This window comes from Pseudophryne corroboree, chromosome 8 (assembly GCF_028390025.1).
Source record: "Pseudophryne corroboree isolate aPseCor3 chromosome 8, aPseCor3.hap2, whole genome shotgun sequence".
In the NCBI taxonomy this organism is placed as follows: Eukaryota; Metazoa; Chordata; class Amphibia; order Anura; family Myobatrachidae; genus Pseudophryne; species Pseudophryne corroboree.
In genome coordinates this window covers 387,259,752-387,270,157 of record NC_086451.1, presented here as the reverse complement: position 1 = coordinate 387,270,157, position 10,406 = coordinate 387,259,752, and positions in this window count along the sequence as shown.

Genomic DNA, 10,406 nt, shown 5'->3' with positions numbered 1-10,406 from the left:
CGGACGCCTCTCTATCAGGGTCGTCATACAATAGCCCTAAAGATTTTAAAAAGGCGTCTACAGACGATAAGGCCGGATCGTCTGTCTTTAAACCAAAAGCCCAGGTCTGAGGATCCCCCTGAAGCAGAGAAATAATAATTCCAACCCGCTGAGCCTCCGTACCTGAGGAGACTGGTCTTAAACGAAAATAAAGTTTACAAGACTCTTTAAAATTAAAAAAACTGTTTTCTATCCCCAGAAAAACGGTCAGGCAGATGCATTTTTGGTTCAGGGATGACCCTCGGGGAAGTCCGTAACAGATCTTCCTGTGACCTCACCCGGAGGGACAGATCCTGAACCATCTGAGTAAGTTCTTGAATCTGACTAACTAGAAGCTGGCCAGGATTTGGCCCAATACCGGCGGGATTCATGAGGCCGACAAAATCTCCCAACTGAATAAGTGAAAAAATTAACTCCTGTTAATTTAAATTTTTTCTTTTGTTGGGCCGGTGATAATGTTATGATTCCCGTACTCCAGACCAGAAGAGATCTTATGGCAGAGGTCTGAGTACTGGGAAGATATGCTGGTTGTGGGAGCAGGAGAGCCTAGTAACCCCTGGCGCCCTAACTCCGTTGTCTCGCCCGTGTTATCAGAAATCCCTTGCGAGACTATGGTTGCTTGAGCCCATGGCAGCCGCGTTCGAAGGGCGGATTATGTCTGCCCAACCCCGATGCCCCCGCAGGTCTTAATGGGAGACAAAGGGAAATCCGAGACAGGGTGATAACAAGGGGCCCTCTGACTAAGCAACCAGGCCAGGGGTTACAAGCTAACTAACTTTAACCAAAGGTATGTGCGGACTAGCCGCCAGGGAAAAGGACAACCAAAGAACCACTGATCCGTTACTCCTATCCAGCACCGCTGGATACCAGAGTGGATCTGTGGGAGCGGAATCCTCCGCAAAAGCTCCAGAACACAAATTAACTAAATAATAAACAGTTAGCGGACAAGCCGCAACACACGGCTGAGCCGCGACTCACGAACACCACAGGATGTTAAAGGTGCTCGGTCAGACTCCAGGAATAGATGGCAAACTTCCGAGTACAGGATCTCTGAGGACAGGAACAACCGGATTGAGCAGGACTGGAACTCTCTGTAGCAGACACAGGCAAACAGGAAGCTATCACCGGCGTCTGTAAGAAGTCCTGAGGGTGCCTTTATTCAGGAACCCTCCAATCAAGATCCAGACAGGGTAATCAATGGAAATGCCGTGCAGCTTGCATGCTGCACGGCCAGCACATAATCAGGTAATTTAGGACAGACCCAGCAACGGGGAACGCGGCTGAACGTGGCGTCCCTGTTGCTAAGGTCAGAGCGGCTCTGTGCGCCCGGCGTCTAGCGTTGCCAGGGAGCCGGCGGCTGAACGCGCACGGCGTCCCTGGTTGCTAGGCGCCGGGCCGCACCGACGAGCGGACCCCGGCGCCTAACAGTACCCCCCCCTTGAGGAGGGGTCAAGGAACCCCTAAAGCCAGGTTTCTGAGGAAATTCTCGAAAAAATGCCCTTTTGAGACTTGGGGCATGAAGGTCCTCATCCAGGACCCAAGACCTTTCCTCTGGCCCATAACCTCTCCAATGTACCAAAAAATAAAGCCGACCCCGGGACAACTTGGAATCGAGAACCTTCTCCACCAAGAACTCCTGCTGACCCTGTACATTTACTGGAGATCTCCCCTGAGATATTCTACGAGGAAATCTACTGGACGAAACATAAGGTTTAAGCAATGAGCAATGGAAGGTATTTCCGATCCGTAAAGTTTTTGGTAAGTGTAACCGGAAAGCAACTGGATTGACTTTTTTGATAATGAGAAATGGTCCAATAAATCTAGGACCCAATCTGGCTGAGGTTTGTCGGAGTTTAATGTTGCGAGTCGACAACCACACCCTGTCTCCTACTTTAAAAGTGCACGGCCGCCGGAGTCTGTCAGAAAATCTTTTTTCCCGGAATGCTGCTTTTCTGAGAGCCAGGTGCACTCTTTTCCAAATAAGTTTAAGATGAGAGGTCAGGGCCAGAGAGGAGACAGAGGAATGTTGAAAAAATGAATTAGCTCTGGGGTGAAAACCAAAAACTGCAAAAAATGGAGACACATTGGTGGAGGAATGACAGGCATTATTATAAGCAAACTCCGCCAATGGAAGAAACTCAGACCAGTCATTTTGGAGTTTGGCCGAGTACAAACGCAAATATTGTTTAAGAGATTGGTTAACTCGCTCAGTCTGTCCATTGGATTGGGGATGATAGCCGGAGGTTAATGATAATTTCATCTTCAACGAAGCACAAAAGGACTTCCAAAATTGTGCAATGAATTGTGGACCCCTGTCAGAGACAATATCAGTGGGTAAGCCATGGAGTCTGAAAACATGGCGGAGGAACAAGACTGCCAATCCCTGGGCAGATGGCAATCGGGGAAGAGCAATGAAATGGGCCATTTTGCTAAAATGGTCCACTACCACCCATATGACTCGGCATCCGGCTGACAGAGGGAGGTCCACCACAAAATCCATGGAGATATGCGACCATGGCCTAAGGGGAACATTCAAGGGCATAAGTTGACCTATAGGCAAAGAACGGGGAACTTTATGCTGTGCACAGACCTGACAAGAAAAAACAAACTCTTTAATGTCTTTGGAAAGACCAGGCCACCATACTGAGCGGGAGACTAATTCCAAAGTCTTAGCGATTCCCGGATGCCCGGCAACCTTGCTATCATGAAACTCTGCCAAAACAGTAGCTCTCAAAAACTCAGGGACAAAAAGACGACCAGCAGGAGTATTTCCAGGAGCTTGATGTTGAAGCAGCTTTAACTGGGTAAATACATCCTGTGTGAGGCCTGCCCGAATGACTGAAGACGGAAGTATGGGAGTAACAGGACTGTTGTCTTGAACTGGAAGAAAACTGCGTGACAGGGCATCTGCCTTAGTATTCTTGGAACCTGGCCTGAAGGTGATAATGAATTTGAAACGAGTAAAAAATAAAGCCCAACGAGCCTGCCGGGCATTCAGTCGTTTGGCAGATTCAATGTATTGAAGATTTTTGTGATCAGTCAAAACTGAAATGGTATGGGTCGCTCCTTCAAGCCAATGCCTCCACTCCTCGAAAGCCCATTTAATAGCCAGCAATTCCCGGTTACCAACATCGTAGTTGGATTCTGCAGATGAGAATTTCCTGGACATAAAGGCACAAGGATGTAATTCAAGGGAATCTGGATCCTTCTGAGAAAGGATAGCCCCTACTCCAACCTCCGAGGCATCAACCTCAACAATGAAAGGCAATTCTGGGTTGGGATGTCTAAGGACAGGGGCTGAGACAAAGGCTTGTTTCAAGGCCTGAAAAGATAACTCAGCTTCACATGACCAATTGGTAGGATCTGCTCCCTTCTTAGTAAGTGCCACAATGGGAGCAACTAGGTCAGAGAAAGAGTGAATAAATCTTCTATAGTAGTTTGCAAACCCTAAAAAGCGCTGAATTCCTTTTAAATTGGTGGGTTGCGCCCAACTAAGGATGGCTTGGAGCTTCTTCGGTTCCATACGGAATCCCCGAGGGGAAATAATGTACCCTAAAAAGGATACCTCCGTGACATGAAATTCACACTTCTCCAGTTTGGCATATAGGTGATTTTCACGTAATTTCTTTAGCACCTGACGCACCTGGGTAACATGTTGTTCTTCAGAGTCAGAATATATCAAAATATCGTCTAAGTAGACTACAACGAATCTTCCAAGAAATTCACGGAGCACATCATTAATGAGATCCTGGAAAACTGCCGGAGCGTTTGACAGGCCGAATGGCATAACCAGATACTCATAGTGGCCTGATTGAGTACTGAATGCCGTTTTCCACTCATCCCCTGACTTGATTCTGATGAGGTTATATGCTCCTCTAAGGTCAATTTTGGAAAAAATCACAGCCGAACGTAGCTGATCAAAGAGGACAGAGATCAGCGGCAGAGGGTAAGTATTCTTTACTGAGATTTTATTCAAAGCTCTAAAGTCAATGCAGGGTCTGAGTGAACCATCCTTCTTCTCTACGAAGAAGAAACCTGCACTTAATGGGGATTTAGATGGCCTGATAAAACCTTTCCCAAGGCTTTCTTTCACATACTCATTCATGGCCATAGTTTCAGGACCAGACAATGCATATAACCTTCCTTTAGGCAACGTGGCACCAGGAATTAGCTCAATGGCACAATCGTAAGGCCTATGGGGAGGCAGAATATCCGCATTGCCCTTGGAAAACACGTCGACAAAATCCTGATATTCCTCAGGAATGGGTGCAGGAACGGCGGCAGCTACTCGGATAGGAAGCGTAATACATTCTTTACTACAGATGGTACCCCATTGTAAGATCTCCCCCGACTGCCAATCAATAATGGGATTATGAAAGGCCAGCCAAGGGTGACCCAGAACCACAGGAACTGCTGGACAATGAGTAAGGAAAAACTCAATCTTTTCAGAATGCAGGGCACCCACCGAGAGTAAAACAGGAGGTGTACCTAGAGAAATAACCCCATTGGACAAGGGACTCCCATCTAAACCATGCATGGTGACACACCTACCCAAGGTTAACTGAGGAATACCTAAGGCCTTGGCCCATGTTAAATCCATAAAGTTCCCTGCAGCTCCACTGTCCACAAAAGCAGAGACCGAGGAACAGAGGCTGCCAAAGGAAACTTTAGCAGGAACTAACAGTGAATTATTTGAGGAGATGAGCTGCAGACCAAAGTGAACCCCCTCACAACTCACTTGGTCAGGAAGTTTCCCGATTTGTTCGGACAACTACGGGCAAAATGTCCCTTACCTCCACAGTATAAACAAAGACCAGAATTTTGCCTCCAGGTTCTTTCTTCAGGAGACAATTTGGAGAGACCTATCTGCATAGGCTCCTCCATGTCTACAGGAATGGAAAGCACACAAGGAGAAGACCCGACAGATGCCCCTTTTTCAGCCCTCCGCTCTCTGAGCCGACGATCTATCTTAATAGAGAGCTCCATGAGTTTATCGAGAGTCTCAGGAGCGGGATACTGAAGGAGACTGTCTTTTATAGATTCAGATAAGCCGAGGCGAAACTGACTGCGCAGGGCTGGGTCATTCCATCCACAGTCGTTCGACCAACGGCGAAACTCCGTACAATAATTCTCTGCGGGATTCCTACCCTGTCTAAGAGCACGCAACTGACTCTCAGCGGACGCCTCTCTATCAGGGTCGTCATACAATAGCCCTAAAGATTTTAAAAAGGCGTCTACAGACGATAAGGCCGGATCGTCTGTCTTTAAACCAAAAGCCCAGGTCTGAGGATCCCCCTGAAGCAGAGAAATAATAATTCCAACCCGCTGAGCCTCCGTACCTGAGGAGAGTGGTCTTAAACGAAAATAAAGTTTACAAGACTCTTTAAAATTAAAAAACTGTTTTCTATCCCCAGAAAAACGGTCAGGCAGATGCATTTTTGGTTCAGGGATGACCCTCGGGGAAGTCCGTAACAGATCTTCCTGTGACCTCACCCGGAGGGACAGATCCTGAACCATCTGAGTAAGTTCTTGAATCTGACTAACTAGAAGCTGGCCAGGATTTGGCCCAATACCGGCGGGATTCATGAGGCCGACAAAATCTCCCAACTGAATAAGTGAAAAAATTAACTCCTGTTAATTTAAATTTTTTCTTTTGTTGGGCCGGTGATAATGTTATGATTCCCGTACTCCAGACCAGAAGAGATCTTATGGCAGAGGTCTGAGTACTGGGAAGATATGCTGGTTGTGGGAGCAGGAGAGCCTAGTAACCCCTGGCGCCCTAACTCCGTTGTCTCGCCCGTGTTATCAGAAATCCCTTGCGAGACTATGGTTGCTTGAGCCCATGGCAGCCGCGTTCGAAGGGCGGATTATGTCTGCCCAACCCCGATGCCCCCGCAGGTCTTAATGGGAGACAAAGGGAAATCCGAGACAGGGTGATAACAAGGGGCCCTCTGACTAAGCAACCAGGCCAGGGGTTACAAGCTAACTAACTTTAACCAAAGGTATGTGCGGACTAGCCGCCAGGGAAAAGGACAACCAAAGAACCACTGATCCGTTACTCCTATCCAGCACCGCTGGATACCAGAGTGGATCTGTGGGAGCGGAATCCTCCGCAAAAGCTCCAGAACACAAATTAACTAAATAATAAACAGTTAGCGGACAAGCCGCAACACACGGCTGAGCCGCGACTCACGAACACCACAGGATGTTAAAGGTGCTCGGTCAGACTCCAGGAATAGATGGCAAACTTCCGAGTACAGGATCTCTGAGGACAGGAACAACCGGATTGAGCAGGACTGGAACTCTCTGTAGCAGACACAGGCAAACAGGAAGCTATCACCGGCGTCTGTAAGAAGTCCTGAGGGTGCCTTTATTCAGGAACCCTCCAATCAAGATCCAGACAGGGTAATCAATGGAAATGCCGTGCAGCTTGCATGCTGCACGGCCAGCACATAATCAGGTAATTTAGGACAGACCCAGCAACGGGGAACGCGGCTGAACGTGGCGTCCCTGTTGCTAAGGTCAGAGCGGCTCTGTGCGCCCGGCGTCTAGCGTTGCCAGGGAGCCGGCGGCTGAACGCGCACGGCGTCCCTGGTTGCTAGGCGCCGGGCCGCACCGACGAGCGGACCCCGGCGCCTAACAATGACATGCCTGCGTTTTTGCTGCCACTCCCCGTTACCTCACCTAAATGATCCTTTCCTGTCAATCACTCTATGATAAAAATCTCAGGGCAAGCGTGATCACAATGGCACCTTGACACATGCGCAGTGCAATCTGCAGATAGTCGCTCACTTGTGTGAACATCATCCATTGCGTGTAAACATGCATTAGGCCCTATGGCAGTGTTTCCCAAACATATTTTGAATCATGGTGCCCTAGAGAAACAGAATTTTTTTCACAGCACTCCTAGGACAAAAGTTTCTTATTGAGACATTTTGAAAAAAAATATATAAAATTATATAAATTGTGTTTATATGTCATCCTTAGGTTCTATTGTGTGGTGAGGGACAAGATTTGCTTCTGATTGTCCACATATTTTATGATTGGCAGCCACCAGCACTGGATTAATCTATTACATTCACCATAACTAATTTGAATTGGTCCTAAACCACCAATCCAAGGCACCCCTGCAAGTGTCCCCAGGTACCCCAGGGTCCCACATTTTGAAAACCACGGCCCTATGGTATGTACCCACATGGAAAAATAATTCCAGTGAGATGTAGAAGTTCTAACTGTGATACCCCTCTTGTGCTTATGTGTCTCCGCATGTGTGCCCTTTCTTTCTCCCTCTTTGTATGTCTCTCTCTCTTTATTCTTGATATTATATCATCCCTCCCCACCAACAAACACTCATACACAGGGGCATTTTAAGAAACTTGTGGACCCAGGCCATGTACAAGGTTAACAAGGGAGCAGAAGGGGGAGTGTGAAGTGTCAGCACAGGGGTGTAACAACTTAAGAGATATGTGCCTCTTGTACCAGCCAAGGTCAGGTGACCAGGTGAGGGCACAGTGAAGCAACTCTTTATTTTTCACTCGCTTTCATTGGAGGCATCAGGCCCTTATAGATAATTCAGGCACTAGGCCTGTGTAATAGCTTAGGCATAAGTCCTTAATATATATATATATATATATATATATATATATAGAGAGAGAGAGAGAGAGAGAGAGGGCAAGCCTGTGGGTGCAATTAAAGTAAGGCTTATGCAGCCCTTCTGTCTCCCCATCAAGTATCTAGTGTGAAGGGGTTTGCCAGCTCCCACACCATCCATTGGGCCATTAGGGGTGTAAGTATTCATTCCAGTGTTAACCACCAGTTTTCCCACCAGAAGCCAGCCCAGTGTAGAAGGTTCCCAGCTAATCCCAGCCTGATATCCTGTCATTAGTTCTCCCAGTTGTAAGGCTCCATGAAAAACATCTTCATCAGCCTGAAAGTGAGAAACAGGTCAGCCAGACTATATCAGTAACACCACATCTACACCTCCACTCATTTCACATTGGCATAGTTGGCAGTATCTGCACGATGGACAAGAGGTGCACCATCTCCAGTGCATGAGGACAAGAGCGACTGGATAACAGCATCCAACAAACGATCATGCAAAAGGCAATCCAATGCAACAATGAGGAATGCCAGGAAAAGGGTCACAAGAAAGCCAAAGCGACCCCCTGTAGGAAAGGTCAGCAGATGGGACATTATGGCAGAATGTCCCTGCAGTAAAGCTGTGGCAGTGAAACACCTGAAAATGAAGTCCCTCGAAGAAATTACCCAAGGGGTGCAATAGACAGAACATTTCTGGGAAGACCAGAAATGGAGGGCAGAAGAGAATGTTGTGAGCTCTGTGAGGAACTAAACCGGGGCATGTGGTCCAAGATTGTCTATGCGATGAAGATCATATGACTGCTAGTGGCTATGTCCAGTGAAAGGACTGAAGGAGAGAGAAATGGAGTGGAAGAGCCTACCGGATGACAGATCACAGGTGCCTATTTCATATGGGAAGTGAACCCAAAGGAGATGTGCAGAAAGCAGCCGAAGTACCCCTGTGCTGGAAGTGGTGGTGGCTTGCATACCTGGCCAGTGAATGTCTCTGGGAAGATGCTGAGAGAGTGTTATGTCCAAGAGAAGAGGCCCCAAAGAGAAAGTATCTTTACCAGCAGATGGACGTGGATAAAGAGGGCTTGAAGATGCCACACTGCCATGATGACCCATGAGCAAGAAAGTCCAGAATCTCCCTATGTTGTAAAAGTCCATTGTCTGGACGAGTGGCTCATCATTGCCCTGGGTCTCCGAAGATACAGGCGGAAGTGAGGAAGTAAGATGAGAAGAACTTCCTCTGATGCGGAAATCTGCGGAGAAGATTCAACATTGGACTTGGCGAAGGTTCGGGCCAAGTCGATGCTGGAATGTGAGGTCACAAAGACCTGTTGTAACTAAGTAAGTGCTGACTGTTCTGGAACACCCACACAACAATTCATCTCACACTTAAGTACTACAATAATATATGTACTTGTAAGTACTACAATATTATTAAGAGCTTGTTCCTAATAAACAAATATTGACTGTGTCACACTTTGCAAAAGGAAGTGCTGTAAGAGCTGCATTTGGTGAGATGATACTGCAAACGTGTTAGTCCAGTCATTCTGAGAACTGTGCAATAGGCGGAGTATATAGATTGCATGCCGCAGACAGACAACCCAGCGTACAGCAGACACACGTTGTAAGCAATTACAGAACTTCAATAAAGAACCCAGCACTTGGCGCTGCAGAAACAGATATTATTTGTTAAGAATGATCTGGAGAAAGTTATTCAGCTTTAATTACACAAAGAGTATGACCAAGCACAGAGAGAGGGATTCATAGTCAGGACACTATGGGCTGCAGCCGGGATATTGATCACAGAGCAGGGGTGGAGGGAGAGGCACAGGAGCACACAGTAACTACAAATTAGTTCCCTCTCCTTGCCCTTTCAACCCTCAGTAACCCCACACATCCCCTCTGATTTCTCCAGAGATCTTCATAAGAAGGAAGACGAGCTAGGACGTTTTTAATAACTCAGGCCAGGGCAGGCAATTTATCTTCCAAGTCCCTCTGAGATATCCAGAGATGAAAAGCTACTAAAAAGGCCGTAAAGCCAGAGTCCCGGCTCTGCCTCTAATTTGTTTCAGAATGTGGTTCTGGCTAAAGTCACTCTAATGTTAAGGCTTTCATTTCATTCCATGGCTTAGCCTATGCTGGACAGGGACCCAGCTTCAGCACTTCTCTAATGTTTCAACGTCATTTTTAATTTACTCCCAGCATATGACAGAAGCGTTTCAGGTCCACTTTTTGTTTTTGTCAGCAAATTAAGTGCTGACTAAGAGCCTGGTTCAGAAATGGACGCTTATGCCCAGCAGCTGAGCAAAACTAACTCAGGGAAACTCTGAGAGAAAAAGACGCCTCCTGCCTGCATCGCAGATCCATCTGCTGCGTCCGAACATGCAGCATAGGATCATCTGGCCATCTCAGTAAACTTGAGGTTACCCAGATTGGGGGGGGGGGGGGGAGCACTGCCCAGTGCCGCCCCAAATGGACATAAATGGCTGCGGCGTAGGGTGCACTGCGTGCGATCTCGCAGGACTTATTCTGCACATGTACCTCGGGAAGATGGTGCTGTGCAGTGAAAGCAAAGACTCTGGTACTGGACTAAAACTATTCCCACTTGGCAACTCATGAACATTCACCATCTTCTCAAATATCAGTGGGAAGATGGCATCACAGAGGAGGAGAGACTTGCTGCACACTTCCCTGATTCAATCCCTTCCTCCCATGACTGATCCACCCTGACCAAGTTGCCGCACAACTGCAGGGCCGGATTAACAATGGGGCAGATG